Source organism: Triticum urartu, chromosome 2A, assembly GCF_056163025.1.
Source record: "Triticum urartu cultivar PI428250 chromosome 2A, HENAU_Tu73, whole genome shotgun sequence".
In the NCBI taxonomy this organism is placed as follows: domain Eukaryota; kingdom Viridiplantae; phylum Streptophyta; class Magnoliopsida; order Poales; family Poaceae; genus Triticum; species Triticum urartu.
This window is the reverse complement of record NC_141874.1, coordinates 261,617,576-261,625,589: the sequence shown is the minus strand read 5'-3', so window position 1 is coordinate 261,625,589 and position 8,014 is coordinate 261,617,576.

The following is an 8,014-nucleotide window of genomic DNA, read 5'->3' as shown; positions in this document are numbered from 1 at the left end:
CCAAGCAAAACACATATCATGTGGTAAATAAAAATATAGCTCCAAGTAAAGTTACCGATAGAAGTAGACGAAACAGGGGATGACTTCCGGGGCATCCCCAAGCTTTAGTGTTTTGGTGTACTTAGATTATCTTGGGGTGCCATGATCATGCCCAAGCCTAGTCTCTTTCCACTCCTTGTTCCATAATCCATCAAATCTTTTACCCAAAACTTGAAAACTTCACAACACAAAACTTAAAGTAGAAAATCTCGTGAGCTCCGTTAGCGAAAGAAAACAAAACACCACTTCAAGTTACTGTAATAAACTCATTCTTTATTTATATTGGTGTTAAACCTACTGTATTAAAACTTCTCTATGGTTTATAAACTATTTTGCTAGCCATAGATTCATCAAAATAAGGAAACAACACACGAAAAACAGAATCTGTCAAAAAGAGAACAGTCTGTAGTAATCTGTAGCTAACGCAAGATCTGGAACCCCAAAAATTCTAAAATAAATTGAAGGACTTGAGAAATTTACCTATTAACCATCTGAAAAACGAATTAACTAAATATCACTTTCCAAATAAAAATTGCAGGAGTTCTCGTGAGTGCTAAAGTTTCTGTTTTTTACAGCAAGATTAAAAAGACTTTCCCCAAGTCTTCCCAACAGTTCTACTTGGCACAAACACTAATTAAACACAAAAATCACAATCAAAACAGAAACTAGATAAATTATTTATTACTAAACAGGAGAAAAAAAATCAAGGAATAAAAATAAAATTGGGTTGCCTCCCAGCAAGCACTATCATTTAACGCCCTTATCTAGGCATAAAAGCAAGGATAGATCTAGGTATTGCCATCTTTGGAATGCAATCCATAAGTGGCTCTCATAATAGATTCATAAGGTAATTTAGTTTTCTTTCTAGGGAAGTGTTCCATGCCTTTCCTTAACAGAAATTGGAATCTAATATTCCCTTCCTTCATATCAATAATTGCACCAATCGTTCTAAGGAAAGGTGTACCAAGAATAATAGGACATGAAGGATTGCAATTTATGTCAAGAACAATAAAATCCAGGGGCACATAATTTCTATTTGCAACAATAAGAACATCATTAATTCTTCCCATAGGTTTCTTAATAGTGGAATCCGCAAGGTGCAAGTTTAAAGAGCAATCATCAAAATCACGGAAACCTAGCAAATCACACAAAGTCTTTGGAATCGTGGAAACACTAGCACCCAAATCACACAAATCATAGCAATCATGATCTTTAATCTTTATTTTAATAGTAGGTTCCCACTCATCATAAAGTTGTCTAGGGATAGAAACTTCCAACTCAAGTTTTTCTTCATAAGATTGCATCAAAGCATCAACGATATGTTTGCTAAAGGCTTTGTTTTGACTATAAGCATGAGGAGAATTTAGCACGGATTGCAACAAGGAAATACAATCAATCGAAGAGAAATTATCATAATTAAATTCTATGAAATCCAAAATAGTGGGTTCATTAATATTCAAAGTTTTAACTTCTTCAATCCCACTTTTAACAATTTTAGCATCAAGATCTAAAGACTCCGAATTTTTGGAACACCTTCTAGGTAAAGGTGGATCATATTCAGTCCCATCATTATCAAGATTCATATTACAAAAGAAAGATTTAATAGGGGACACATCAATAACTTTTAGATCTTCATCTTTATTATCATGGAAACTAGAAGAACACGCTTTTATAAAGCAATCTTTCTTAGCATGCATCCTAGCGGTTCTTTCTTTGCACTCATCAATGGAAATTCTCATGGATTTGAGAGACTCATTGATATCATGCTTAGGAGGAATAGATCTAAGTTTCAAAGAATCAACATCAAGAGAAATTATATCAACATTCCTAGCCAACTCATCAATCTTAAGCAATTTTCTTTCAATCAAAGCATTGAAATTCTTTTGCGAGGTAATAAATTCTTTAATATTAGATTCAAAATCAGAGGGTATATTATTAAAATTTCCATAAGAATTGTTGAAGGAATTACCATAATTATTAGATGAATTACTAGGGTACGGCCTAGGATTAAAGTTTCCTCTATACGCGTTGTTACCAAAATTATTCCTACCAAAAAAATTCACATCCAAAGATTCATTATTATTCTCAATCAAAGTAGACAAAGGCATATCATTAGGATCAGAAGAAACACTTTTATTAGCAAATAATTTCATAAGTTCATCCATCTTACCACTCAAAACATTAATTTCTTCTATCGCATGCACTTTCTTATTAGTAGATCTTTCAGTGTGCCATTGAGAATAATTAACCATAATATTATCTAGGAGTTTAGTAGCTTCTCCTAAAGTGATTTCCATAAAAGTGCCTCCCTCGGCCGAATCTAAAAGATTTCTAGAAGCAAAATTCAATCCGGCATAAACATTTTGTATAATCATCCACAAATTTAAACCATGTGTATGGCAATTACGTATCATGAATTTCAACCTCTCCCAAGCTTTTGCAACATGTTCATGATCAAGTTGCTTAAAATTCATAATATCGTTTCTAAGAGAGATGATCTTAGCGGGAGGAAAATACTTAGAGATAAAAGCATATTTGCACTTATTCCATGAATCAATACTAATTTTAGGCAAAGACGAAAACCAAGCGTTAGCACGATCTCTAAGCGAAAAAGGAAATAGCTTCAATTTAACAATATCATTGTCCACATCTTTCTTCTTTTGCATATCACACAAATCAATGAAGTTGTTTAGATGGGTAGCGGCATCTTCACTAGGAAGGCCGGAAAACGGATCTTTCATGACAAGATTCAACAAAGAACTATTAATTTCACAAGATTCAGCATCGGTAGGAGGAGCAATCGGAGTGCTAATAAAATCATTGTTGTTGGTATTGGTAAAGTGACACAATTTGGTATTATCTTGAGCCATCATTACAAACAAGCAATCCAACACACAAGCAAACAAGAGACAAGCAAAAAGAGGCGAATAGAGAAAGAGAGGGAGGATGGAGAGAGAGAGAGAGGGCGAATAAAACGGCAAAGGTGAAGTGGGGGAGAGGAAAACGAGAGGCAAATGGCAAATAATGTAATGCGGGAGATAAGGGTTTGTGATGGGTACTTGGTATGTTGACTTTTCTGTAGACTCCCCGGCAACGGCACTAGAAATCCTTCTTGCTAGCTCTTGAGCACTGCGTTGGTTTTCCCTTGAAGAGGAAAGGGTGATGCAGTAGAGCAGCATAAGTATTTCCCCCAATTTTTGAGAACCAAGGTATCAATCCAGTAGGTGGCCACGCACAAGTCCGTCGCACCTACACAAACAAATAAACTCCTCGCAACCAACACGATAAAGGGGTTGTCAATCCCTTCACGGTCACCTACGAGAGTGAGATCTGATAGATATGCTAAGATAATATTTTTGGTATTTTTATGATAAAGAGAAATAAAGGTGCAAGTAAAATAAGTGGCAAATGAAATAACTAAGTATTGGAAGATTAATATGATGGAAAATAGACCCGGGGGCCAAAGGTTTCACTAGAGGCTTCTCTCGAGAGCATAAGTATTACGGTGGGTGAACAAATTACTGTTGAGCAATTGATAGAACTAAGCATAGTTATGAGAATATCTAGGTATGATCATGTATATAGGCATCTCATCCGAGACAAGTAGTCCGATTCCAGCCTGCATCTAGTAGTATTACTCCACACATTGACTGCTATCCATCATGCATCTAGAGTATTAAATTCAAGAGAACAGAGTAACGCTTTAAGTAAGATGACATGATGTACAGGGATAAACTCATGCAATATGATATAAACCCCATCTTGTTATCATCGATGGCAACAATACAATACGTGCCTTGCTGCCCCTACTATCACTGGGAAAAGACACCGTAAGATTGAACCCAAATATAAGCACTTCTCCCATTGCAAGAAAGATCAATCTAGTAGGACAAACCAAACTAATAATTCGAAGAGACTTGCAAAGATAACCAATGAAACATAAAAGAATTCAGAGAAGACTCAAATATTGTTCATAGATGAACTTGATCATAAAACCACAATTCATCGGTCTCAACAAACACACCGCAAAAGAAGATTACATCGAATAGCTAGATCTCCACAAGAGAGGGAGAGAACTTTGTATTGAGATCCAAAAAGAGGGAAGAATCCATCTAGCTAATAACTATGGACCCGTAGGTCTGAAGTAAACTACTCACACTTCAACGGAGAGGCTATGGTGTTGATGTAGAAGCCCTCCGTGATCGATAACCCCTCCGGCGGAGCTCCGGAAAAGGCCCCAAGATGGGATCTCGTGGATACAAAAAGTTACGGCGGTGGAATTAGGGTCTTGTCTCCGTATCTGGTAGTTTGGGGGTACATAGGTATATATATGAAGAAGGAGTACGTCACTGGAGCAACATGGGCCCCACGAGGGTGGAGGGCGCGCCTGGGGGGGGGGGTAGGCGCGCCCCCTACCTCGTGCCTTCCTGGTTGATTGCTTGACGTAGGGTCCAAGTCCTCTGGATCTTGTTCGTTCCAAAAATCACGTTCCCGACGGTTTCATTCCGTTTGGACTTCATTTGATATTCTTTTTCTGCAAAACTTCCAAATAGGCAAAAAACAACAATTCTGGGCTGGGCCACCGGTTAATAGGTTAGTCCCAAAAATAATATAAAAGTGTATGATAAAGCCTAATAATGTCCAAAACAGTATATAATATAGCATGGAACAATCAAAAATTATAGATACGTTGGAGACGTATCAGCGCCGACCGTCGCCTGGCGGAAGGTCGCTTGGAGTTGATCTCGGGGTGGCTGCGATCCGACGTGGCCGTCAGGGCGGCATGCAGCCATGCCTTAGCGGCCTCTGAGGAAGGTAAGCAGGTTCCCGGCCTGGCCGTGGCCGCCCGCGACATGGCGTTGAAGGATGCTAAGGCTGCGCGAGGCATGGGAGGAGGAGCTGAAGGCTCGGAAAGATGCGGTCGCTGGCCATGACACCGAGCTGGAGTAGTCAACGCGGGAGCAGGCCCCAAAGCACGATTGCCTAGAGAAGCTGAAGAAGGGGGTGGAGGAGGTGAAGGTCCGGCTAGAGGCTAAGGTGAAAATCCTTGCCAACAATCATGTCGCCTTCGATTGTCTTGAGGAGAGGTCCCGCAAGGCGCTGCGAGATCTCTACGGGAGGGGTTTGAAGAAGCCAATGGTGACTGCTGAGGAAGGCCCTGTCGAGCTGCTCCCCCAGCTTGTCGAGGCGCTGAAGGGCGTTGCTCACGGAGTCGGCCCCATGGTGGAGGGGGAAGCCCGCGCGCTCTCCGCTTCAGCTATGACACGGTTCTTAAGCCACCTCCATCTTTGTGACCCCCGCACCGACTTCGGAGCGCTGCTTGAGCCTGTGGATGAGGTGCAATGCACCGCTGCCGCCGAAGCCGTGAAGGACCAAGTGGAGGCTATGTTGTGGAAGTTCATGGCCATCGACCCTGCGCCCCCGACTGACGGCACCGCCAAACCTACAGCCACAACCGATGGTATAGGTGACGGTGATGTTGTTGACAATGGGGGTATTCCTCGCGGGCGGTGGCAGCGCTTCCCTCCACTTTCATTTCCTGCAACATGCATCGTGCTTCGTGGAATCATTAAAACTTTATGTGTCCATCCTTTTAAGAGACAATGTTTTTTTAATAATTTTCTAGGATTTTGCGATTTCCTTTCCGCTTGCCTGATGTACTGCGTCGGCAGGGCCCGCCCCGCATATACCTCAGCCGCCGTTGAGTCCTCTGAATCACCGGGATGAGACCAAGGGGTGAGGGGCTACGTGCCTAGCTAGGCTCCGGAGTCATGATGCTCAGGAGTCCCCCTTGACGTACAAACAGCCTGCGGAAAGGAGAGGCGAGAGTAGGCCTTAGCGTTCTGCATTGGTAGGGCACGGCCCCGCGTGTACCTCAGCTGCCGTTGGGTCGTTCGGATCACCAAGACGAGACCAAGGGGTGATGGGCTACATGACAAGTTAGGCTCCTGAGTCGCGATGCTCGGGAGTCCCCATTCACGTACAAACAGACCTCCATACCTTTTCTCACCGAGGTCTCGCTTGGGAGGGGCGCGCGACGACCAGGTGCGAGGGACCTAGCAGGGTGGCATACGGTAGGCGTGACCTGAGCATACCCCCCGTGCAAAGCCCCCTCGCGCGGCTCTCCCGAGGGGAAAGTGTTGCGATGAGGCTAGACACTGTGCCTGGTGGAACCCTGAGGTCGATGCGACCATGGGGCCGCCCTAAGTTTTTTATCCCCAGTGTGGAGCATGGCGCTTCTGCACTTGCACGGGCATAGCCGCTCGTCGATCGTATCGACTGCCATCGCGGAGCATGGTGCTTCCGCTGGTGCATTGGGGAGGGCTTCATCTCAGTGGAGCCCCCGGGGCGTGTGCAGCCCCGCCCTGACACGTGGCTTGCACGGCAGGGCTAGACGAGGTGTGTCTGGGCACTCGTGAGCCAGCGCGGGACTCACGAGGCCCTACCTCAAGGCGGGTTGTGCATGAATTTGATTCTTGATAGTTGTGATGCCCCTATGAGATGGTTAGGCAACCTACAGAGAATGAATCTCCTAAGGTGATCACATGAGAAGGCGGTCGGGGTGGGTTTGCAAGGGCGTACGACATTCTTGGTATCGAAGTACTGGACAGGCATGTAATAATCTTAAAGTAACTCATGGAAGGAGGTAAGTTTAGTTAAGATAGATGCAAGAATGATACATGCCGCAGGGACGGACCCTGCGCGGTGTGCGTATGATGCAGCTCGAGGAGCGCCCCCGATAAGGTAAATCAAAGATACAAAAGGATATGTGTCGGTGGGACATGCCCATGCGACCTGGGGATAATGTAGCCCGAGGGGCGCCCCAAACTGAATAAACTAGAAAATGTCCCCTGGTGCCATTGTTGAAGAGACGTTGAAGTAGCTGAAGATGCACGCTGAAAAGGTTACTCCTCACGAGCTGCCTGGGTCCTGAAGCTCGGGGGGCTCTGGAGGCTCGGGAGGCTCGCGAAGAAGCATTGCCACCTCTGCCAGGACCGCGTGGTGCCTGGCCTCCTGAGCAGCCACGATGCTTTGCAGGCAATGCTGGAAGGCACCTGCCGCGTTCGGCAACCCAAAAGGCATGTGAACATACCCGTGAGGTGGGCCCTCACACCGACCAGCGTGCAAAGGCTAGAAGAGCTCCTAAGATGCGGCTCTGTTGAGCCCTGGGATGTTGATGCAGACGCGCATCTCGTTGTCCTCAACAGGACAAGGGGCTGCGCCAGGTGGTAGGCGATGGTCGGCACGCATGGCTCTCGCCCCTTGAAGCTCCTCGATCGTGCTGGTGATGAATTCCTGAGCACCTGGCATCCTGTGCCTTGTGGCCTCGTGAGGGAAGCGTGCGAGAAAGCATGCCTCCATGTGGTGCCCGAGCGCCACCCTCATGACCTTGGCTAAGTCAGAGGCCCTCCAGAAGAGAGCCCCCGAGCTGAGCCTGAGGAGGGTGCCAGGCACACCTTCCTATGAACAAGAGGGTGACACCCCATCCGTGGGCGCAGATCCTGAGGTGGTGCCGCTGGAGACACCGCTCTCCTAAGGCTCTTGGCGGGGTTGCTACTTCTTCTTATTGGGGACAACCATAGGAGGGTAGATGGCACCTGTGTTGTCTGGTTCTTCAATCGCCACCGCTTGATAGGCGCGCTCGAAGGAGCACATTGCGTCCTTCTCCTCGCAGGCGATAATGATGATGTCGCGGTTCCCTCACATCTCGAGGACGTTGTAGCCATGGTGGGTCACTACCATGAACTTGGCCAGGGTCGGATACCCAAGGATGGCGTTGTACGGGAGGCTGATGTGAGCAACGTCGAAGTCGATGAGCTCGGTGTGGTAGTTGCCGCGCTGGTCGAAGTTGACAGGGAGGCAGATCGGCCCTATCAGGGTGGTGGAGCCGTCGGTCATTCCTGAGAAGGGCTTGGTGGGCTGCAGCTGATCATACGACACTTGGAAGTCGTCGAACGTCTCAATAGAAAGAACA